Raw genomic sequence first — 26182 nt, 5'->3', positions numbered from 1 at the left:
AAAACAGTGGGTAGTACAATTCGAAAACGAAAATGCTACTGTAACATTATGGTTTATTAACGTCTACACCTACCACAACCCTAAACTTACCCTTACAGTACTGCAAATACAGTAATTATGAGTTATATTCGCAGTTGTAGCTAGAAGGGATACAGCTACAGGAAACCAACAATAAATATTATTTTTTACAAATTAGATTGCGTTTTTATTAAAGTCTACACCTACCCTTACAGTTACAGTAATGCAGATATATTAAATATACTTTTTTAGCATTAGAAAAAAAGGACGCGATATTGATGTGCGCATGCGCAGTAAACCCGGATAGGAAAATCTGAAGGGTAGGATAAAATGTCAGGACAAGGGCCATTGTAAGTCCGCAAAATCGAAAGTGCGTATGAAGTGTTCCATTTTAGAACGAGTAATGTAGGTCAAGCCTATTAGCGAACTCATTTGTAATTCAACTTTGTAAATACTAAAAGTAACACACACATCTTTTTTGTGTGTTAGCATTTACAAAGATCTACAACTGATTTAATGTGTATTCTGCACTACGTGATTAACGCCCCTTTAAGGAAAAAATATTTGTTGTTTTTATTATTAAAAAAAGTCGATTAATTTTTTTTTTTTACAAAAGAATAAATGCTTACCGAATTCGATCTTTGTTGCCATTATCTCAGTCGCAGTTTGAGGAAGAGTAGTTCCGCCAGCTTTTAACTTTCGCTTTGCTTTCAATGCGTATGCGTACAGGTGTTTCAGACGCGCGAGGGGCGGGTCAAGGTGGAGCTCAATGTGGTGTTACTTTAGGCACACAAGATAGGATGTTATTCTTTAAAGTGACAGTAGCTTTCGCTAACGATTCAAATGATTTCTTGCGGCAACTCTAAACTTCCATCTTAATACTCATAATGAGGAGACATCATATACAAGAAAACTAATAGTAGTTATTCTAGTAGGCAAAAGTATTTCCTGCTAAATCTAGCTACTGGCACCTTTAAAATGCATCTCACAAGTCTACACCACAATCTAGAAACAAGTGAATGATCACCACAGCAGTTTAAGCAGCAAGCTTCGCAAAACACAAAATTTATGTAACTGTTTTGGTCACGACTGTAGAACATTCACAATAATGCATTGACAGACACTTTTATCTAAAGTGACTGACATGGCACAGAAACAGATCATTATATGATTACAGTGTTTATTATGGATTAATTGATTTTGACCCTGCAGCTCTTATCTGGTTTCACACTCCCAGATAAAAAAGGGGGCGGTACCTTTTCAAAATCTACACAAATCGTTTAAGAGCAGTGTTAATATTGAGCTATTCAGACATCAGTTGTTAACACAGCAGTAGTGACCTTCCTGTTATTTTATTAGTTAGATTTCTATATTTGAAAATTACATTCTTTATCTAACATGTTATTTATTGTATATATTAATTATAATTTATAGAATCAGTTCAAATGAAATGTGTTCATATTTATGCACTAAATGTAGCACTATGGAATAAAAACTTAACTTCATGAGTAATAAAATATCCATCCATTCAAGACCTTCTTGTTATGAGTCAACACTGAGTTTCCACAATAAATGATAATTTTCACAATTTGTTGAGTAAATTTCATAACGAAAAGTAACTTTTATTTGCCAGTTGAAGTTTCAGTACTTGTAGTGACTGTACTGGCCAACATTGCTGAAAACAGTCTCTTGTAATCACACATGATCTCTGTCACACAACTCAATAAGCAATGAGAATAGGAAATATTAGTTTGGAATTGATTCTTGGATTCCAAAATTTCTGGAAGGAGAGGATTTGGTGGTTGATTATATTTGAAAAAAAAAAAAATTGCTTCCAACTGTTATTTAACTTCCATTAAAAGATTAAGGTCGTTAGGATACTTCTCGCCAGTCAATACATTGAGTATAAACCGTGAGTAAATCACTAGTCAGCAGTCAGCTATGAGTGAAAATGCAATTATTTTAGAAAAAACAAATGCTCACCAAAGTCCATTTTTCTGAGTTTCACAGTACATTTAGTTCCAGCAACAGTCAAGTAATCTTTACTTTGTTTACTTCTAACATAGAAACCAATCTCTCCATCACTTGAAGTTAAAGTAAAATGAAAATGACTGGATACATTTGTTTCTAAAGCTGATGTTCAAGATTATGTTAGCTCTACGAAACAAGCTAAAATCTGAAATCCATCTGATATCTTTAAGTCAAAGTTCAGTCATAAAATACCTTCAGATACAATTGACCTAAAACTACAGTACCTCCTTAGTAAATAATTAACTTACTGAACTTGATCAAATAGACTCTTTATACACTTTGGACCAAAGAATGCAGGGTCTCATTTAGAAATAAAAAGCCTATATAAAAGGACTAATGAATCCTTACCAGAATTTTTTTTATAAGAACATTTTTATTTATAGACAGCTCTTTAAGAACTGTAAGTGGACAGATGTTATTTCATTATTTAATCTACAAAGTACTTATACTGTTACAAAAAAACATGTTTAAGATGCAAAGGTCACAGTACAACATGGCCACTTCCTGAATATAACAGTTTCTTACATTTTAGTGTTTTGCAATTTTCAGATAAAATGTTATTTTAAATTACATAATTTTTAGATTAAAACTATTAAAACTGAAGAAAGAAGTACATATAAAAAAACAATATTAATAAATGATATATTTACAGAAATATGTTTACCAAGAGAAAACATTACCGTCTACAGCCGCGAGAAGGCGCTCCATACTGCTCAGTGTAGACTACAGGAGAACTGAGCAGCATAGAGCGCCCTCTGGCGGCTGTAGACGGTAATCTTTTCTCTTGGTTCATTTCTCTTAGTTCATTTCTCTTGGTTCATGTCAAATTAATTTTAATAAATAAGTCGCACCTGATTATAAGTCGCAGGACCAGCCAAACTATGAACAAAAGTGCTTACTTATAGTCCGGAAAATACGGTTAATTCCTAAGCATTACCATCACTTAGATTTGTCTTTAAGCTTACAGAGTGTGTTAAAGATTGCATGTTCAATAATTTTATCCTATTAAATTCGGATAAGAAAGAAAAATATTAATTATTGGACTAAAAAACAGAACACAGAATCTAGACGTATGCACTGTTACTTCTTCTACAGTCATAAATCTGGTTGTTATATTAGACAGCAACTTTTCTTTTGAAAACCATATTTCCAGAATCAGAATCAGAATTCAGAAAGAGCTTTATTGCCAAGTATGCTTACGCATACAAGGAATTTGTTTTAGTGACATAAGCTTCCAGTACACAGAGACAACAACACAGAGACAAAAAAAAAAAAAAAAAAAAAAAAAAAAAAGAGATTTACACATTAGCAAATAAATAAGTGTATAAACAATTGTGCTATAAATGATAATGGAATAGGATTGAGTGAGATGCAGGAATGTTCTAGTATGGAGGGTTAACAAATAAATATAAGGATATTGCACGTTTATAAGCATAAGTAGAGAACATTTAACTGTTCATGAGGTAGATAGCCTGGGGGAAGAAACTGTTCTTGTGCCTTGCTGTTCTGGTGTTTGCGGCTCTGAGGCGCCGGCCAGATGGCAAAAGTTCAAAGATGGGGTGACTTGGATGTGAGGGATCCAGAGTGATTTTCTGAGCCCTTTTCCTCACTCTGGATGTATACAGTTCTTGAAGGGTGGGCAGGGGAGCACCAATAATCCTTTCAGCAGTCCGAACAGTTCTCTGTAGTCTTCTGATGTCTGATTTTGTTGCTGAACCAAACCAGACAGTTATTGAAGAACAGAGGACAGACTCAATGACGGCTGAGTAGAACTGTTTCAGCAGCTCCTGTGGCAAGTTAGACTTCCTCAACTGGCGAAGGAAATACAACCTTTGCTGGGCCTTTTTAACAATGGAGTCAATGTGATTGTCCCACTTCAGGTCCTGAGAGATGGTGGTTCCCAGGAACCTGAATGACTCCACTGCAGTCACAGTGCTGTTCATGATGGTGAGTGGGGAAAGTGCAGGGGGGTTTCTCCTAAAGTCCACGATCATCTCCACTGTTTTGAGCGTGTTCAGTTCCAGGTTGTTAAGACTGCACCAGACAGCCAGCTGTTCAACCTCTTGTCTGTAAGCAGACTCATCACCGTCCTGGATGAGGCCGATGACTGTAGTGTCGTCTGCAAACTTTAGGAGCTTGACAGAGGGGTCTTTAGAGGTGCAGTCGTTGGTGTACAGGGAGAAAAGCAGAGGGGAGAGAACACATCCCTGAGGGGCACCAGTGTTGGTGGAGCAGCTGTTTGATGTGAATTTCCCCAGTCTCACTAACTGTTGCCTATCTGTCAGAAAGCTGGTGATCCACTGACAGATAGAGCTAGGAACAGAGAGCTGGGTCAGTTTGGTCTGAAGGGTTGTTGGGATGATGGTGTTGAATGCCGAACTAAAGTCCACAAACAGGATCCTCACATAAGTCCCTGTTTTGTCCAGATGTTGCAGGATGAAGTGCAATCCCATGTTGATTGCATCATCCACGGACCTGTTTGCTCGGTAAGCAAACTGCAGGGGGTCCAATAAGGGTCCAGTGATGTCCTTCAGATAAGCCAGAACCAGTTTTTCAAAGGACTTCATGACGACAGACGTTAGAGCCACAGGTCTGTAGTCGTTAAGTCCTGTTTCCCATGTTACAAAAACTGCATCTCAGAAACATTGCCAAGCTACGAAACATGTTATCGGTTTCTGATGCAGAAAAGCTAGTTCATACATTCATGACCTGTAGACTGGACTATTGTAATGCACTTCTTGGTGGTTGTCCAGCTTCTTCAGTAAACAAGCTACAGGTAGTCCAAAATGCAGCAGCTAGAGTTCTTACCAGGTCAAGAAAATATGATCATATTACCCCAATTTTACTGGCTACCTATTAAGTTCCGTATCAGTTACAAATTATCATTACTTACCTTTAAGGCCCTAAATGGTTTAGCTCCTCCGTACCTAACTAGCCTTCTACCACGCTACAACCCATCACGTACCCTAAGGTCTCAAAACGCTGGACTTTTGGTAGTTCCTAGGATAGCAAAGTCCACTAAAGGAGGTAGAGCTTTTTCACATTTGGCTCCCAAACTCTGTAATAGCCTTCCTGACAGACACACTCTCTCTGTTTAAATCTAGATTAAAAACACATTTCTTTCACCAAGCATTTGAATAATACATCTCTTAAATTGTGAGTGTAGTTGCATCTAATCAAATGTGCATTCTTATTCTTTAGCTTGGGTTAAATTAATTAATTTTACTTTCTTGGAACAGCAACTACACTAATGATGTCTCTATTTGTTTGGTAACTAGGATTTATACAAGCTCCAGTCTGGATCCAGAACACCTGAGAAGAGATGATGCTGACCATCAGAGGACCCCAAGATAACATATGATTTATGATACCCCCAAGCAAAGATGATATCTAATTGGTCAAGACAACATTTGAGGTGTGGCCAACAGGCCAGTTTAAATACTCAGGACACCATAAAATTTTGCTTTTTAGTTTGCTTTTAGTTAGCTTTTAGCTTTTGCTATCAGTCATGCCTGCTTTTAGCTTCTTGCTTTTAGTCAGGCTTTTAGTCATCACTTTAAGCGTTCTTTGAGCGCGTTTCCAGCGTGCTTCGACAACGACAACAAAGGGAACCCCTTTACACAGGCGACGCAAGTAACTTTACCTCCAGACTCTGATCTATACTGGTGTATCTAATATAATTTTAACCTCATTGAGGAACTCAATGCGAGGGTTAATTAAATGATTGATGGTTTTTCATGTCTATGCAATTTCACGTATTGCTGTAAACTTGGGATTCCATATTTCCATTCCCTTAAAGTCATCTTTCCCTAACTTTCGTTCTTCCTGCAACTTGTGTGAATTTGTGAGTGCGTGTGCTTATGTGTTAGATTAGTTTATATGTCTTAGATTTATCTAATAAAGCCTTATTCATATTGAAAAGAGAAGTATCTTATGTTTTGTGCTTACAAGTTAATGTCTTAAACTGCCGATCTTGTTACTGTGCTAATTTATAGTGTTTTCACTATAGTTTGGATATTAATATCCAGCGCAGATTTGATCGTTCAGTAAATCGCAGGGCGTCTCAGTGATCAGCCATGAAACAGTGATTCTGTTCAAATTCCCTTTAAAATCTTAAATGATTCCCTTTGAGCTAAATTGACCTGTTCCCCTTACAGAACTAACAAATATTGCTACAAGTGTGATTGCACCATATAATAATTGCTGTTAATAATGTTCATCATCTGGTTGACTACATCTTGTATTAATTTTTCAGAAAATTCCTGTCATATGCGCACAAACTGACAGTCACCACTGATAAGCTACTACTAAATATTGTAGAAAAGTAATTTTCTGTAAAGTTGCTTTGAAATGGCTTGTATCGTAAAAAGGGCTATACACATAAACTTGAACTTAAGTCTAAATGTTACAGTTTTTTGATACATTTCAGTTTAAACAAAAAATCTTCTATTTATAATTCAAGATTGACAAATGTTTAAATTGATTAAATGCATTGTTATATTTACAGAAATAATATCAGTTGCATTGTTATTTATAAGTCACTCAGATTTATGTGTTCTGCTGTTGTTCAGGATATTCAGAGCTCTTCTGAATGATTGAGATCCCATCCATATCCAGCTCCACTGAATGAACACTTTTAGTTTTTAATGTTTAATTTAAAAGTTAAAAGCTGAAAAGCTTGAGATATTCAGCCAATCACAACGCATTGGACAGATGGCCAATCAGCATAGACTGATGAGCTTTGTAAACAACAAATCGTTTCAGAAGGAGGGTCATAGAGGAGAAACAATAATTTACAGTATGTGGAAAATAATGTGTCTTAACTTAAAAGCGCATTAACACATTGCATTGCACAAAATAATTTTCTTTTAAGCAGCATCATATGACCCCTTTAAACACCCCTCAATCACATGTTTTCTATGCAATATCGTGTTCATAATTGTAGATGATTCACATGTAATATTGTGTCAGTGTAAGTGTTTTTATTAACGCCATTAATGGTTTTGTTAGTACAGTACATAGCACTAGTCAACTAAATGAATGTAACATGGCAAAGATGAATGCAGTTTTTGAATTTGACTGTAAGGGAAGTGTAATTTAGGAATTTCTGTGGTCTAATGAGATATTGTATTTCATGTTCTTGTTCATGATAAAATGTTATTTTATTACTGTAATTTATAGCATTGACAAGATGACCCGTTGAATTCATTTTGGGAACGCTGACTGATGAATGTATTTTTAGTCCAGTGCCTGTATATAAGATTATTGAGTTCAGAGGGAGGGAGTGTCACATGGACTACTTTGATGATGTTTTTCTTACCTTTCTGGACATGGACAGTATACCGTACACACAGTTTCAATGGAGGGACTGAGAGCTCTCGGACTAAATCTAAAATATCTTAAACTGTGTCCTGAAGATGAACAGAGGTCTTACGGGTTTGGAACTACATGAGGGTAAGTTATTAATGACATCATTTTGATTTTTGGGTGAACAATCCCTTTAACCATGCTGTGTGTTTTCAACAGTTTCAATATGAAAAATACATTTTATATTGATTCAATGGATTTATTACATTTTGGGGGGAAAAAATAATAATAAATTTTTTTATAAATCTTTGAATAAATCACAGTCTGGAGCCATCAGCTTCTTCTTCTGCTTGTATGTGTTCATACACTCCCCCAATCTGACGAGAGATCCTGAGAGAAACAAAACCAAATAAAAGAGTCAATTAAAATCAGGTTTATATGTGTGTGTGTGTGTGTGTGTGTGTCTCACCGTCTCTGCAGGCTTCAGCACACTCCTCTGTATTGGTCACCAGCTGCTCAGTGTTCTGTACGATGGAGAGTAAACCAGCTCCTCACCACGTCCTGCACACACACAGTGATCCAGTGAAAACACAGCAGTGTTCATGAAGTCTAACCGTCTCCAACAGCCGCTCGTACCTGCAACAGGTTCCGTGCTAAATGTGTCTTTCCAGTGTAAACCAGAAGAAGATGCTGCTGAAGGACAGACAGGAACTCTGGAGTCAGAGAGAGCTGTTCTACTTCCACTCTCAGCGGAAACTGAGCTGCAGATAGAACCAGTTTCACAAACAGCCCACCAACCTGGTCCTGCCATCCTCCACCTAAGACACTGCAACAAATAAGAAACTCCCTTCAAATCCAGTTTGTTAAAAAAAATTATATGCTTGGTAGAGTTTACAGGCTAGTGAAACTCTATATTCCTCTAGAAGGGAAGCAATTTAGCCCATTATGAGAATGACAGCATCTCTCGTACTGGTGGTGAGTATCTGCTCCAGGTAAAGAACATCATGAGTGACAGAGATTGTGCTGAAGCTTCGTCCTGTGCATCTGTACACTGCTGCAAGAGCTGCACCTGCCAGAATACTGCTGGTGCCTTGAAATACATACACACATGTACACTTTAATTACATTTGATTTTAAAATTGAATGTAAAAAATATATTTATCTGTGTTATTAACATGCTTAAACATTTATTGAATTATTCATCCAACATAATTGATTTATTTCCAAAACCTCAGCACATCCAAAACCTCAGAACAACTTGATGATGTAACAGAAACTATGGACTCTCTCTTTTCTAGCATTTTAAATACAGTTGCTCCTTTACGCTTAAGCAAGGTTAAGGAAAACAGCTGGAGGAAAAGAAAACTAGAGGTATTTCATATTGTTTAGCGGGAAAGTAATCTATCCTACAGATCCTACGTCTCTTTTAGAAGAAAAACAAACATAACCCCAGGTAAGTGTTGACATTTCCCAACATCAAAGCAGTAATGACTTTATGAACTCCTTTACTTCTAAGATCGATACTATTAGAGATATAATTGTAAACATTCAGCCGACAGCTACAGTATCGCATCAGACAGTGCACTATAGACCCCCTGAGGAACAGTTCCACTCATTCTCTAATATAGGGAGGAAGAGAGGAAGAATTGTATAAACTTGTTAAATCATCTAAACCAACAACATGTATTTTAGACCCTATTCCATCTAAGCTAATAAAAGAGGTGCTTCCAGATGTTATAGATACTCTTCTGACTATTATTAATTCCTCATTGTCATTAGGATAAGTCCCCAAAACCTCTAACTGGCTATTATTAAGCCTCTCATCAAAAAAACACAACTTGACCCCAAAGAACTAGTTAATTACAGAACGATCTCGAATCTCCATTTTTTTTGTCCAAAATACTACAAAAGGTAATATCCACAAAATTATATTACTTCTTAGAGAAAAATGGTATCTCTGAGGATTTCCAGTCAAAATTTAGACCATATCATATTACGGAGACTGCTCTCCAAATTACCTGCTCTTATCATCTGACCGTGGTTGTATCTCTGTATTAGTGCTATTGGATCTTAGCACTGTGTTCGACACTATTGACCACAACATTATTTTGCATCGACTATAAAACTTTATTGGCATTAATGAAAGTGCATTAGCATGGTTTAAATCAAATAAGACCGCCATCAATTCATAGCAGTGAATGAAGAGGTATTATATTGATCACAAGTGCGTTATGGAGTACTTCAAGGCTCAGTACTAGGGCTGTTACTCTTCACGCTTTACATGTTACCCTTGGGAGATATCATAAGGATATACCATGTTAGCTTTCACTGTTGATATTGATATTGATGCTGATGATATTCAGCTCTATATTTCTTCGCGGCCCGGCAAAACATACCAATTTGAAAACTTACTGAATGCAAGGTCGATATAAAAAAACTGGATGAAGAGTAATTTCTTACTCCTAAATTGTGAAAAAAACAGAGGTGTTAATTATAGGACCTAAAAACTCTGCATGTAATAACCTAGAACGGTATCTAAGACTTGATGGCTGCTCTGTCAATTCCTCATCATCAGTTAGGAACCTAGGTGTGTTATTTGATAGCAATCTTTCCTTAGAAAACCACGTTTCTAGCATTTGTAAAACTGCATTTTTACATCTCAAAAATATATCTAAATTATGACCTATGTTATCAATATCAAATGCAGAAATGTTAATCCATTCGTTTATGACCTCAAGGTTAGATTATTGTGATGCTTTATTGGGTGGTTGTTCTGCATGCTAAATAAACACTCCAGCTAGTACAAAATGCAGTAGCTAAAGTTCTTAATAGAACCAGGAAGTATGACCATATTAGCCCGGTTCTGTCAACACTGCACTGGCTCCCTATCAAACATTGTATAGATTATTATTATTGCTTATTACTTATAAAGCCCTAAATGGTTTTGCACCTCAGTATTTGAACAAGCTCTTGTTACATTATAGTCCTCCACGTCCGCTGCATTCTCAAAACTGGCAATTTGATAATACCTAGAATATCAAAATAAACTTCGGGCGGCAGATCCTATTTAGCAACTAAACTCTGGAATAACCTACCAAACATTGTTCAGGAGGCAGACACACTCTTGAAGTTTAAATCTAGATTAAAGACCTATCTCTTTAACCTGGCTTACACACAACACACTAATCAGCTTCTAAAATCCAAATTTGTTAAAGGATTTTTAGGCTGCATTAATTAGGTAAACCGGAACACTTCCCGTAACACCCATACTTGCTATATTGTTAGAAGAATGGTATCTGAGCTAATACTGTCACGGTTCAGGGAGCTTCATCGGCTTCCCTGTTTTCTGTGTCCTGTCATTGTCTGCAGCTCGTGACCACGGCATTCAGTACTGATACATTGGCGCTGGTGTGTGCAGATCACGAGCTGATTGCCCTCACCTGTCGCTTGTTCCCATTTTCCCTTATATTCCCTGCTGTGTCTGTCCCTTGTTGTCAGTAGATTTCGTGTTGTCTTTGTGACTGTACTGCATGTCTGTTTCCTTACCTGTTTTCCGCTGCTGTGCTCAGGACGTCTAGACGAGGAGTCTTTCGTTTGCCGCGTGCCCGAGATCCTCTGTCTCGTTTTTCCACGTCCCGTTAGGCATTGCACCAGAGTTGGTCTCCACAGTCTGTGTCCGCAGGTGACTGTACGGACGGCTCTGGAGTTGTTACACTTGGTTTTGGCTCGTGTGTGTGTCATCACACATTGGATTATTTTTGGATTTACGGTTATACCAAATAAACTGTTTGATTTATCCTCTGCGATTGAGTCCTCTCTCTTCAGGATCTGACAGAATCTACTGACCATTATGGACTCAGCAGAGGAGATCGATGTCCTCCGAATCCTCAGATGGCAAGGCACACTGCTGGGTAGACAGCAGGAGGAGATTACCGCTTCACATCACGCGTTTTCGGAGCTGTCACTGCAACTGACCCAGCTCGGCTTCAGATTATTCCTCCCGCGACTCCTGTTGTACAATCCCGTCCTAACCAGAGGCCGTGGCTTCCCGTCATCCAGAACCTTGTCTTAATCCACCTGCTCCTTACTCCGGTGAGCCCAACTCATGTTGTTCATTTCTGTCACAATATTCACTGACTTTTTCACTCCAGCCCCTCCTGAGCGATCTAAGATGGCATTCACCATCACACTTTTAGTCGGACAAGCGAGAGAATGGGGAACAGCCATGTGGGACAATGAACATCAGTGTTGCAGCTCGTTTAAGGAGTGTGCGATAGATCTGTCGCCTGGCACTTCTCCACCTAGGGGGCGCCTTTACTCTCTTTCCGGGCCTGAGAGGGAGGCCATGGACAAGTACTACATCAATGATTCTCAGGCAGCTGGCATCATCCGGCCCTCTTCCTCTCCGGCTGGGGCAGGGTTCTTCTTCGTGGGGAAGAAGGATGGATCGCTCCGTCCCTGTATAGATTATCGGGGCTTGAATGACATCATGGTCAAGAATCGTTATCCTTTGCCGTTGATTTCGGTTTGTATTTGTTTATCACGATGACATCCTGATCTTCTCCCAGAACGAGCGCGACCATGTCCAACACGTCAGGCTAGTACTCCAGCGGCTGCTTGAGAATCTTTTATTCGTCAAGGTGGAGAAGTTCGAGATTCACGCACGGTCAGTTCTGTTCCTGGGATTTATTCTTTCACCCAAAGGAATCCGAATGGATCCTGCCAAGGTAAAAGCAGTTGCTGATTGGCCCACCCCAGATAGTCGTAGAGCGGTCCAGCGATTTCTGGGGTTTGCCAAGTTTTACAGGCGGATCATTTGGAATTTTAGCCAGCTCGCCTCTCCTCTGACGGATCTCATCTCCACTCGTAGACATTTCTGTTGGTCGCCGCAGGCTCAGGCGGCATTCTCTAATTCAAAGAGTCGCTTTATTTCGGCTCCCATTCTTGTAACTCCCGATCTGTCTCGTCAGTTCGTTGTGGAGGTGGATGCATCAGAGGTGGGAGCAGGGACAATTTTGTCTCAGAGGTCACCTTCGGATGACAGAGCACATCCCTGTGCATTTTTTTTTCTCATCGTTTAACCCCCTCGGAACAGAATTACGACATCGGGAATAGGGAGTTACTGGCTGTTAAGTTAGCGCTGGAGGAGTGGCATCACTGGTTAGAGGGTGCGGAGGTCCCTTTTTTAGTTTGGACCGATCATAAGAACTTATATCCGCACCACTAAATGACTGAACCGAATGACTCGGTTCAATTTTAACATCTCCTACCTTCCGGGGTCCAAGAATGGTAAGCCTGACCCACTTTCGCAGATCTTTGAGGCTGAACCAAGATCCATCCTTTCGGTGACCATTCTGCCCCCCCCCGATCGGGTAGTAGCGATGGTCACCTGGGGGGTGGAGTCCAGAGTCCGCTCAGCTCTGCGCAACGTCACAGTTCCCGCAGGTTGCCCGGAGAGCCTGTTGTTCATGCCAGAATCGGTCCGAACTAACGTCCTGCAGTGGAGTCACTTGTCCGTACTAGCTTGCCACCCAGGAGTGACTCGTACCTGTAGTTTAATCAAGCAGCACTTCTGGTGGCCTTCCATGGCGCGGGACGCTCGTCAGTTCGTGTTGGCATGTCCTGTTTGTGCTGCGGGTAAGGGCTCCAATCGACTCCCAGCAGGATTACTCCAGCTGCTGCCTGTCCCTTTGAGACCCTGGTCACACATAGCTATGGACTTCGTCACAGGCCTACCTCCGTCTAGCGGCAACATGGTAGTCCTTACTGTAGTGGACAGGTTCTCGAAGGCCGCACATTTTATTCCCCAAAATGTCCCTCAGCGAGGGAGACAGCGACTATTGTCCTGGATCACGTTTTCTGTATTCATGGCCTCCCGGTGAACATGGTTTCTGACAGGGGTCCCCAATTTGTGTCTAAGTTTTGGACAGAGTTCTGTCGACGGCTGGGGGCGACTGGGAGTCTTTCCTCCGGGTATCACCCGCAGACAAACGGTCAGGCTGAGCGTGCTAACCAGGATCTGGAGAGAGTCTTGCGTTGTGTGGCATCCACAGAACCGTCATCTTGGAGTTCCAGATTAACTATGGTGGAGTATGCTCATAACTCCCTCCTGGTCTCATCTACGCACTCGTTTATTCAGAGATGCCTCCATACGTGAAGGGTCGCCAGAGAAGCCCTCACTCGGACTGGTGACAGGAACAAGGCGTCAGCGGATTGTCACCGTGCTAAGCCCCCACTTTACGTGTGCGGTCAGAAGGTCTGGTTGTCCTCTAAGGACATTCCTCTCAAACTCCCCTCACATAAACTGGAACCCAAATTTATTGGACCGTTTGCCATCTCTAAGGTGCTCAGTCCGGTGTCTGTTCGACTCAATTTAACACCCCAGTTTAAGAATATCCACCCGGTGTTTCATGTCTCCAAGATAAAGCCCGTCATTTGACCCCCCCCCCTTCAGCCCCAGACCTCTGTCCCTTCGCCTCCTAGACTCATCAAGGGGTCTCCGGCTTATACGGTATGGCGGCTCCTTGATGTGAGATGGAGGGGTAGAGGTTATCAATATCTGGTAGACTGGGAGGGCTATGGTCCGGAGGAGAGATGCTGGATTCTGGCTCGTGACATTCTGGATCGCGCTCTCATTGACCAATTCCATCAGCGTCATGGTGAGTCCTCCAGGAGGTGTTGGGCATTGCACCAGAGGTGGTCTCCACAGCCTGTGTCCGCAGTTGACTGTACGGATGGCTCTGGAGTTGTTACACTTGGTTTTGGCTCATGTGTGTGTCATCACACATTGGATTATTTTGGGATTTACGGTTATACCAAATAAACTGTTTCACTTATCCTCCGTGTCTGAGTCCTCTCTCTTCAAAATCTGGCAAATACTAGTCTGTTTTTTATTTTATTCCAAGGTCACCGTAGCCACCAGATCCAGTATGTATCCAGATCAGAGGGTCACTGCAGTCACCCGGAACCAGTACGTATCCAGCCCAGATGGTGGATCAGCACAGAGAATGGACCTCTACAGTCCTGAAAGACAAAGGGGACCAGGACAACTAGATGAGCCACAGATATAGATCCCCTGTAAAGACCTTGTCTCAGACGTCCACTGGGACAAGACCACAGGAAACAGATGATTCTTCTGCACAATCTGACTTTGCTTTAGCCTGGAATTGAACTGCTGGTTTCATCTGGTCAAAGGAGAACTGGCCCCCCAACTGAACCTGGTTTCTCCCAAGGTTTTTTCTCCATTCTGTCACCGATGGAGTTTTGGTTCCTTGCTGCTGTCGTCTCTGGCTTGCTTAGTTGGGGACATTTCATTTACAGCTATATCGTTCACTTGATTACAAATGATTGCACAGATATTATTTACTTGATTTGATTTCAAATATGAAATTTATACGTGAACCATTCATACGTGATTTCAAATATGAAATTTATTCGCAAACTTAGTGAACAGTTTTGGAGAATTTGATGTTTCCTCATTCAAAGACACAGGAGTTGCACTTGGATGCCCAAGAGGTGTTTTAAATATGGCGGCCGAGTGACATAACTTGTCTTAAAAGGATTTTGTGTTTAGTTACTTCGATTTGACCTTGTGACTGATGAATATAATGTAGCATTCTTGTTTCTATGCTATTTTATTCATTAAAGTCGCAGGCCAGCGCCAACAGTAAGTGTGTGTAGACAGAACTTGCTAGTTTTGAGTTAAGTAGATTCACACTTTTAAGTAAGCACAATTTAATTAATTTAAGTTTGTAACGCATTACAAACTTCATAATCCTAGGGAAGAAGGAGGCAGGAACCGGGGACAATCAAACAATGACTTTAATAATCAAAATAAACACAAAATAGCGCGGCAGTCGTTAACAAAATCTTGCACTAACAAAATCAAAACACAAAATAAATCCAGGCCTGGTCCTCTCTCGTCCTTCAATGTTGTCGCTCCTCTTTTATAACCTTCCATCTCCTCCGTGGGACTCGAGACCGGTGGGTCGAGTAGGTGTCGCTCATTTCCAATCACTCCATCGGCCTCGCTCCGTTCCCACGGCTCTCGGCCCACATCACTCGCCACAAAGTTATTTTAACTTAAAATAAAAAGTTACCACAACACATTTTCTTTTGTTTTTATAATTTTTATTTATCGATGTAACACAGAATTGTCAAGTTCACTTAACTTGTACCCCGGGATTTCCGCTTTTGAGTTAAATGTCTATGAAGTTTCACAAAAAGGCAAATTGCTTTACTGCAACAAATGCATGTTTACCGCCAAAGCCGCTTTAAGGCAAGACTCCAAGGTTAGGCAAAACAAATATAAAGTGTCACTGGGGAGATCAGATATAAGCTATATCAGCCTCAGCCTGATCTCACAATCAAAACATACATATTTAGACGTAAATTAAAACTGTCCAATACGTATGTGCCTTTACGTATTTACAGTGTCGTTTACATATTATCTGGACATAATTACAGGTTCGATATGTATCTAAATTTATGTAAAAACAACCTCAAATACGTACAGATAGAACGTGTTCTCTGACCAGTCAGTTATCCATAGAAATTTTCTCATGAAGCTGCTTTTCAATGCGTATCTGATTAATTTGTTTAATACTTATGTACCATTTTATACAGAATGTTAAAAGAATAAAACATAAAGGACAGATATTTGTAGGAAAATGACAATTTTAGTAAAAATATAACATTAAAACGTTATTTTGAGCCACTAACGTTAATCCTACACCTACCCCTAAACCTACCCATAACCATTTCTGAAAACTACATAACATTACTGTTATAAATAAACAAACAATAGACAAACAAACATAACGTTAATCATTTAATTTTTGTGAAAATATCAAAAGTGGTACCAAAAATAGTTCAAATGATAATGAGTTCCAGTCGCAGTCCTCTCTGGAGATAATAGTTTTTATAGGGTACAGAGCAGAGTTTAATTTATTAATCCGTGAAATTATGAATCTGTCTTCTCTCCGTGAAGGCGCACTGGTGCAGTACTGATTTCAAATGTCTATCAACTGAAACACGGCATGTCGCATGGCGCTATTTTCAAATTTTAATCATAACGAGCGTGGGCTTTGACCGTGACGGTCGCTGTTGCTGAAAACCAAAGGTGTCAAGTAACGAAGTACAAATACTGCGTTACTGTACTTAAGTAGAAATTTGGGGTATCTATACTTTACTTGAGTAATTATTTTTCAGCCGACTTTTTACTTCTACTCCTTACATTTTCACGCAAGTATCTGTACTTTCTACTCCTTACATTTTAAAAATTGCTTCGTTACTGCTATTTCATTTCGGCTTGTTTTCATTCCGGCTTGTCATCATTCAAAAAGAAAAAAAAAAAAAAAAACTATCCAGATAAATCGCGCCATCCGGATGGAGTGAATTTGATTGTGGTTGGATGAGAAGTATAAACGTATACCATTCTGACAACCTATTGGTTTGTAACTTACGCGATCCATCGCACCTGCACATGACACAAATCACCTCACACTCCAGCAAGGACATAGCCAGTTTTGGGTTCATTTATAAAAAAATATATTTCTTAAAAGAAGGGTTGGGTATGGAACCGGTATCCGATCGCCTCAGAGTCAGTCCGCTTAAAATTCACATGAAACCGGAGTCAGACCGGTCTCCTCCCGTCTTTCAGCGCGCTCTTCAATCCCCAGACCACGGCGGAGCAGCGCGAGCTCAAACAGAGACAGAGGACACAAGGTGTGTGTTTATCGATAGATTGTTAGAATCTGTATCTGTGCAGTTCTTTGTCATAAATACAGTTTACAAAATGTCACGAAGAAGCAGTCGCTTTCTCATCTACTGTAAAGTTTTCGCTTGTCACAGCCGTTTCCTCCAGCGAAAATCTATTTTCACTTAAAATAATGGTGTTCGTCTATTTATATATTTTGCCATAGTGTGTCAGTAGAAAATATCAGTTTACATTTCCAAACATTAATTTTGCCGTTGTCAAACTGCTTGTACATTCAAAATCACACTAGATTATTATTAAAATTAATGGCAAACTGATATTTCCTACGGACACACTACAGCAAAAGATATAAATAACTGGCTTAAACCCCTTTTTTGGGGTGAAAATACTAATGTGCCTAAGACTTTTGCACAGTACTGTACTTTACAAACGACATTGTTGCTACTTTATAAAGAATGAGCATACAGTCATTCACATAACTGATTTAAGACAGTGACAGACAGCACTCATCTTAACTAAATATCAGAGTGAGTGACAGAGATACAGTAGAATCATTATGTGTGGTTTTTTATTAAATAATGACCCAGATTGTGAAATACATTTATTAGCCTTAGATTAAGGGAAGCACAACTTGGGAAATGATAGCATCCAAGGTGAAAGCTATGGATTTATTTAAAATATTTGTAATGTTCTTTAAAGTTATCCATAGTTTTTTTTTTTTGAGGTTCTTTTTTTTTTTTTTAAGTATCGGTTCAGGCATCGTTTAGGCGCCGGTACTGTTTTAAAAGTATCGAAAAGGCACTGGACCCTATTTAAAAGTTATTATTTCTCACTGGCTCATTTACCAAATGGGTGCTTTCTCTTCGTCCTCCACAAATAAAGCTACTGTAGGTAGTTCGGTAGCGAGACATTTTAATAAATTATCATTTGCGATTGACGACGCGATTGACAATGTTGTGATATTTAGGCTATACCAACTTTGTAACTCGTTATCCCCCCCCAAACTGGACTTAGCAGACGTATAATACAGGAAGCTATCAATCAAGAAGGTATCAGGATTATGAGTTAATTTTTCATTTTTAGTTATTGATTAATCACTTGGATTAATCATTAATTTTGACAGCACTAATGTTTATTGTAAATAGACAACGATACAAGAGTAATTGTTACTAAGCCTGCACCAGTGTTCTTGTCCATTGCCCTCGCAGATTTCTGCAGCTAAGCTTGGATATACATTTACATTCCATTAAAGGTTATTGATGACATGCCTCTGAAGTTTGACTTTAACAATACTTATTGGCAACTAGTCATCATATCTCTAGCTCTTTAATGTATTTGCATTTGTAAGGGAAACAGGTCAATTTAGCTCAAAGGGAATCATTTAAGATTTTAAAGGGAATTTGAACAGAATCACTGTTTCACGGCTGGTCACTTAGACGCTCTGCGGTTCAGTGAACGAGCCGTTTAACATCAAATCTGCGCTGGATACTAATATCCAAACTATAGTGAAACACTATCAATTAGCACAGTAACAAGATCGGCAGTTTAAGACATTAACTTGTAAGCACAAAACACAAGATACTTCTCTTTTCAATATGAATAAGGCTTTATTAGATAAATCTAAGACATATAAACTAATCTAACACATAAATGCACGCACTCACACATTCACACAAGTTGCAGGAAGATCGAAAGTTAGGGAAAGATGAGTTTAAGAGAATGGAAATATGGAATCCCAAGTTCACAGCAATACGTTAAATTGCATAGACATGAACAACCATCAATCACGTAATTAGCGCTCGCATTGAGTTCCTCAATGAGGTTAAAATTATATTAGATACACCAGTAAAGGTCACAGTCTGGAGGTTACTTGCATCTCCTGTGAAGAAGGAGCCTCGGTGAAAGGGCTTTCCCGAGGTCGTTGATTGGCTGGAAGTTTAGTCGCTGAAGTGACGTCTTGGGAAGCCCGTGGTTGTTGGGCGTTGGCTGAAAGTGCAGAGTCGTGTCGGCTGGTTGAAGTTGAACGGGCACCCGAGGTCAGGCGTCGGAGACTCGACGTTACAAAACTTAACACAGAACACGAAACTCTCAAACGGAAAAGAAAAGAAATAAAGTTTGACGAGACTAGGTTGTGTTCCTTCTCATCGTGGCTAAGTAGCAGGCGTGCAGGCTCAAGCACGCTGCAACCGCGCTTAGCAGACACTAAAAGCAGACTCTGAAAGCAGACTAAACAAAGGATTTCATGGTGTCCAAAGTATTTAAAGTGGCTTGTTGGCCACACCTCAAATGTTGTCTTGACCAATCAGATATTGTCTTGGCTCGGGGGTATCATAAATCATTTGTTTATCTTACCAAGCATGTGGTCCGAATTCGCAGGGTCTAATTTTTGGACATGATTCCTATTACCAGATTATGATATATTTTACAAATAAATGATTGTCAGGACAATATCAAGCAAGAAAATTCCATCACACACATATCAAACACGACTATGTACCCTTCAGCTATACCATAGTTATTTAAAAAAACATACACAATAAGTGATTATAACATGATAGTCAAATGTGTGGGTTACACATAAATGAATATGGAGTGATGCGATGGACTGATTCATTTATGAGTCTTTTGAGTTCATTCTGGTCCATCTATATGTACTAAAAGCAGTTTCTTTGCCATTCTCATGACAAAGACTTTTGTGGAGACAAAATCCCTTCCCCCTTTAGGAATTTCAGTCTGGTTCTGCTAGGTGGGGGTGGGGGTGGGGGGGGGGGGGGGGGAGTCAATGTAAGTGTTTAACTCATGTCCAGCGTTGCATTTCAATTACGAACAACAAATTTGACACCAAATTTCTCTTCTTCGAATTGAAATTGTAAATAATTGTTCCAGTGGTCTTTATGTTGAAAGCTGTTGTGTGACCAAGTTGGTTGGTCATCTTGCTTGGCTATTGTGGCACTAGAACTGATTTATGACTTCCTGAGGAATTCAGCTCGTGTTTCAATGCACACAGCTTTTAGACTCTTTAATTTGTCTGGTTCGACTCATTTCTGTTACACATTGTACTAAAATGCGTTCATTTTCAATGGGCATATATGCGGCTGAAACATGTAGCCTAGTGAATCCCAAATTTTTCAACATGAACATTTTAATATAACATTATAGTCATTATGGCCTTTAGAAAAATGTTTTTTTTTAGGAAGTGGGGTAGTGCACAATAGGCCCTTGTGGCACGGCCCAAGCTTTTGTTCTTAATGGCATTTTTTCCCTTACATTACTTTTACTTTTATACTTTAAGTAGTTTTTTAAACCAGTACTTTTACACTTTTACTTGAGTAAAAAGCTTGAGTTGATACTTCAACTTCTACAAAAGTCTTTTTAAACCCTAGTATCTATACTTCTACTTGAGTAATGAATGTCAATACTTTTGACACCACTGCTGAAAACGAAGATGAAGATCGACTGATAAAAGGCAGAAATTGGATATGTTCCTTGCAAACATCTGGATTCTAAAGATATGGAGTACAGCAAACAAATAAAATGGATGTGATTTGTAATTTTAATGCTTTGCTTTTGTGTATCTATGGTTGTATTCTCAGTCATCGGATAGGAGAAAATCGCACAGCAAATTATTACAAAATGGTTAAACAATTACATAAATTCTATTCATTTTAAGGTTTCAAAGTGTAGTCTCATTTTACATTATGTAATCCCCCAAAACGAGTTTGCAGCATGCACAGAAATGTAATTTCCTATTAAGTAGATGAGTAAACTACTTTCAATAAATTTAATAAAAACATGTATTGATATGACAATTAAATACAACAGATTTAAATCATTAAAGCCACGATTTTAATATTAATACATGGGAATTCATATACATTCACACTTTACATTGGATTATTTACGTTTTTTTAGCTGCTAACACGTAAGTGCTTGTACGTTTTACTGCTATAAATACATCAATGTTGTACGTTTTTATGTGCATGAAAACGTAAGTAAATGTACGTGTGGCAGAACCACATTTAACGTAAAAATACACACATATTCTCATGAGATCACGTTAATATCCTCCACTACAGATAAATATTTTACTTGGAAAGGCTGTCGCTAGTTGGGTAAAAGGTGGTAATGATTCTAGTGGCTCATGATTTCAATGGGGGAGAACAAAGATCATGAATGGCTTTATGCCAAGATCATAAGTCACCATTTCTCATTGCAAAAAAAAACAATATGATTTAGTGTTGTTGTCTTCATGCTCATCATGCTTCCCTAATATTCATGAGAAAGGTTTTGATATCTTGGACACAATCATTTATTTCCTGAATGTTCCACAGACTCAGGGATGGACTGCAAAGATACAAATTCTGAGCTGTGTGTTGAGAAGAATGAACTGCTCTTTGCTCCTGACAGTTATCTTAATAAACCATAAGCAGAACTTCCCAGGGACCATATGTCTGATCCCTCATCTCCACTCACTGAAAAAAATGGAATAAGAACATCTTTTGAAAAATTCTGACATATAACATGTTTATTAGGTTCTTAAAATCAATGTGGCCTACTGCCCAAAACACATTCATGAAACATTAACTGATGTCAAAAGAATCATTACCAGGTAGCATATACACATATGGACTGTAAAGTAATTATTGATTAAGGGAAAATACCAACCATTTCTGTAAAGACTGGGAAAACTAACATTTGAATTATTTATTTTCATGCTGTTATGCTGTAGAAAAGATCCACATTTGTGAAATTCATGTGGTAGCAAGGTTTATAGTTATTATTATTAGCCTATACATTTTATTTATAGGCACCTTTTGCTACACTCAAGGACATAGTAAATCAATAAATAACCAGTCATCAAACAAAAGGCAGCACAGCCTACCACCAACTAAAGATTGAAAAACATAAAAGCCTGCCTAAATAGATTTTTAAGTCTAGATTTAAAACCACAAGACTTTCACTATTACGAACATCCACTGGTAGAGAATTCCATAAATACAGAGCAGTATAACCAAAAGCTCATGACCCCATAGAAGTTTTCTGAATGTGTGGGAGTACAAGAGTGAATGTATTTATACAATGGAAATGGGATAAAGGCTTAAGTTTTTGCAGGCTAAATATTACATGGAACTTGTGCATCTAATATTTGAAAGAAATTAATGGGACACCCAAGTATATGTAAGGAGCCAAATAAAGCAATTCACTCACATTTTGGTGGTAGTGTTTCCATGCTGTCAGATATTTTTACCATCCCCGATATGATGGAACGAGATGACCCAAAATTTGACCTGCTGTCCACTCTTGATAGTGATCTGAATGAAGTAGAACTTCCCAAAGACCATGAATCATATCCCTCATCTTCACTGACTACAATAATGAAAAAAAAATTAACAGAAAAACATTTACATGAATTTGAAAAACTCAACACAAGTTACATTTCATTCAAGGTACATTTTATCATTTCATGTGGGGGTAATCCATATGGTCAACTCTGAATGGACAAGGCAATAGAAGGACTATTGCAGCTCTTTGGATCTCATGGAACAGAATGTTTTTATGATTAACAATATTCTACTTCAAGGCCACATGAACAAGGGCTTAAGATGGTACTCCCACATCCACTGCCAAAGACAGTTTAAGCGCTTTTGGGAATTAAATTGACAACTTAAAATGTTGTTGTTTTTTTCTCATAAAATTATTGTAAAGGTTAAAGGTTGTTTAAAGGTCATTATGGTTTGTGAGTTTTAGGAATAAATATATCAGTCAGGTCTGTACCTGGAATATGGGACCATCTGAGAAGGGTGTTAGTGTCAGTGCTCAGCCTGCAGTCTGTGTTTGTCCTGATACACCACTATAGTGTAGAACACTACATAAATTATTTAAAACAAATCAGACAATGACAGGAAAACACATCTGAGATTAAATTACAAGATTCAACTCACTTAAATGTAATCTGCTGTCATCTTTCAGATTTTTTATACTTTTTTTTGCTCTCTCTTCCTCTGATCTTCTTCTTTGTTTAATCTCTGATAAAATCTTTCTATCTAATTCAAAATGGCAGCCGTTGTTTAGTGCCACTGTCTCCTCAAGCTTCTCCAGCAGCTCCTTGATCTGAGTGTCGTCGCTCCTGTTCTGATTGTTGAGAACATGATATCTGTTCCCACATTTGTCCAGCAGCCGCTGGAGATCCTGTCCTTCACTCTCAATGTGCTGCTCTATAGATGTGTCTGACAGAGAGTCTCCATGAGTGAACAACACTATAGTGTGACTCCAGACTCTCTCACCGAGAAGATCCAGATGCTCCTGCAGTACTTTTCTTCTGTTAATATGAAATCTTGTGTCCACACGTATGATCAGTAGTACAGCGTGTGGTCCTGGAGGACACAGAGACACACTGAGCAAAAACTCCTGTTTCAGGAAATCTGAAATTTCCTCTACAGGTTTGTCCATCCACCATCCTGGAGCTTCAATGACAGTGATGTGTCTGTCTGCTACTTCTCCATGTCTCCTCACACACTGAGCAGATGTCTTCAAGTCAAACTCGTCTCTGCCCAGGATGCTGTTTCCTGCTGAACTCTTACCAGCTCCTTTATACCCCAATAACACAATCCTCAGCTCTGACAGATGTTGAGCATCACCTGCAACAAAAATAGACCAAAACACATAATACTAATATACTGAAAAAAAGTACATTTCTGTTCTAAATGCACTTAATAAAATGTTTTAAGTAATTAAATAAGTGAGGGATAGCAGTCATAATGACAAATAAACATGACAAGGTGATCAGAAACGTGGTTTAAAACTGATCCAGTATGTATGCATTACAAATGATGTACATGAAATGATAAGTGTAGTTTTAAAGAATTCTTGCTCAACAAACACCTACTTTAAATGTTGGCTGTTGAATAATTGTTGGGAAACCTGACTTTTTTATTTTTTGTTGTTGAAAAGGTTAGAAAAAAAACCTTTGCTCAAAATCCTTAGTTCATCTCTCAAAAATAAATATCTGTGTCAATGAACATGTCAGTGCCATCAGAATGACAAGTCCTTGTGTCATTGTGTACGGATAAGACAGTCAAATTGCTTAGTCATGTTGTCAACATAACTGATGTATGTTCTGATGTAAACTACTGTATTGAACAGTATGCCATATGCTTATGTATGCCATATATCCATTTCAAAAGTATACATTTACACATTACTGTATGTGGGATACTGATTGAAAGAGACTGTATAGAATTCCCAGTTACACTTTTACTAGTGGTCTGACCAAAAAAAAAAAATACAAAAATAAATCCTTTACAATGATTTTGTGATATAGAAAAGGAAAAGGAAATATGGGCACAAAGATGAAAATAAGTCAATTTTCAGAATTTGTAACTCTTATGTTGTCCTCTGTCTATTCAGTATATGCTTTCCAACTGAAGACTCATGAGATGAACCTTTGAGCTATTTCAGAGAAATGGTTTATCATTGGTTTATCATCTACATTATCTTCATTAGTCAAGATTCACTTGCACAATTTATGCCAAATTGACAAAAAGTCTAATAATAATGTGTAAAAATAAAAATGAAAAGTGTGCTTGGCAGTTTATGACAACTAGATTAACCATTTTGCATGTAATGACTTATACAATGAACTAAAGACTAGATGTTTTGAGGGGAAGACTATTGCACAGAAAACTATATAATACATTTTGAGCAACATGACATTAGCAACTGATAATTTAGGAAACTGCAGATAAATGTGTCTAATCAATTGCATGAATGTACAAAAGCAATCGCAACTTGTTCAAGAGAATGAGAAACTGGTTTTATGATGTGTATAAATGACTAGATGATGTGGAGGTTGTACAAGTAGTTTTGAGAATTTCATTTCTGTTTTGAAAAATGCACCAAAGTGACTGAGAAAAACTGTAAAAGAGATGGGATAGAAATATCAGTTACATTTTTACTAGTGGTTTGACCAAAAAAAAAAAAAAAAAGCACACATTACAATATCATTGTGATATAGAAAAGGAACAAGAAATATGGGCACAAAGATGAAAATAAGAAAAATCCATTGTCAGAATGTGTAACTCTTGTGTTGTCCTCTGTCCATAGTATATGCTTTCCAACTGAAGATTCATGAGATGAAACCTTTGAGCTATTTCAGAGAAATGTTCCAGAGAAATGTTTTATCATTGGTTGATCTACATTCTCTTTATTAGTGAAAGTCAAGATTCACTTACACAATTCATGCCAAATTTACAAAAGTCGAATAATAATTTGTAAAAAAATAATAAAAAAAATAAAAGACAACTAGATTAACCATTTTGGATTAAATTACTTATACGATAAACTAAAGACTATATGTTTTGAGTGGTAAGAAAGATTATGGTAAATGTATATAATAGATTTTAAGCAACATGACATTAGCAACTGATAATGTAGGAAACTGCAGATAAATGTACATAATCAATTGCATGAATGTACCAAAGGAATCAAAACTGGTTTTATGATGTGTACAAATGACTAGAACAAGTGGAGGTTGTACAAGTAGTTTTGAGAATTTCATTTCTGATTAAAAAAATTCACCAAAGCGACTGAAAAAAAACTATAATGAGTGAATCACTGTATCATTTATTCAACCGATTCGTTCAAAAAGCTGATTCATTCAATAAGTAAACACCTTCCCTTGGTCAAAGATGCAAAACAGTGCTGTGATCTTTGTTTGGAACTATTTCCATTGGCAAAAGTGAGCAATAGCAAGCAATATTATGTCTAAAATGTAAATCACTCATTGCTAACTTTAATGAGCTTGTATAAAATTATTATTACATTTGTCTGCAGAAAAATGGTACTCTCAGATTAACTATATTAAATTATATAAATATAAAAAGCATACAGAAGGATTTTTGCCATCTACAATTTTTGAATGCCTTGACTTTGAGTTTAATAGATTAATAAATCACATGCATGCACTCTGTGTATGTGATTTGGCAATATACTTGATACTGTCAGATCGCACATCACAACACTTACCATATTATCGCATTAGATATAATGTATATCGCAGACCCCAGACTCGACTTAAGTGGAAAATGAAATCATCCACGGTTGTGCAAG

General features: G+C 38.2%; 1 protein-coding gene across 1 annotated transcript in view; it reads right to left on the bottom strand.

Annotated features, from left to right (window-relative positions):
- Positions 1-26182, bottom strand: part of LOC113066682 (uncharacterized) — a 672150-nt gene that overhangs the window by 622492 nt on the left and 23476 nt on the right. The gene's annotated exons all lie outside the window — the stretch shown is intronic.

This window comes from Carassius auratus, chromosome 50, assembly GCF_003368295.1.
Source record: "Carassius auratus strain Wakin chromosome 50, ASM336829v1, whole genome shotgun sequence".
Taxonomy (NCBI): Eukaryota; Metazoa; Chordata; class Actinopteri; order Cypriniformes; family Cyprinidae; genus Carassius; species Carassius auratus.
This window is presented reverse-complemented; position numbering and strand designations above follow the sequence as displayed.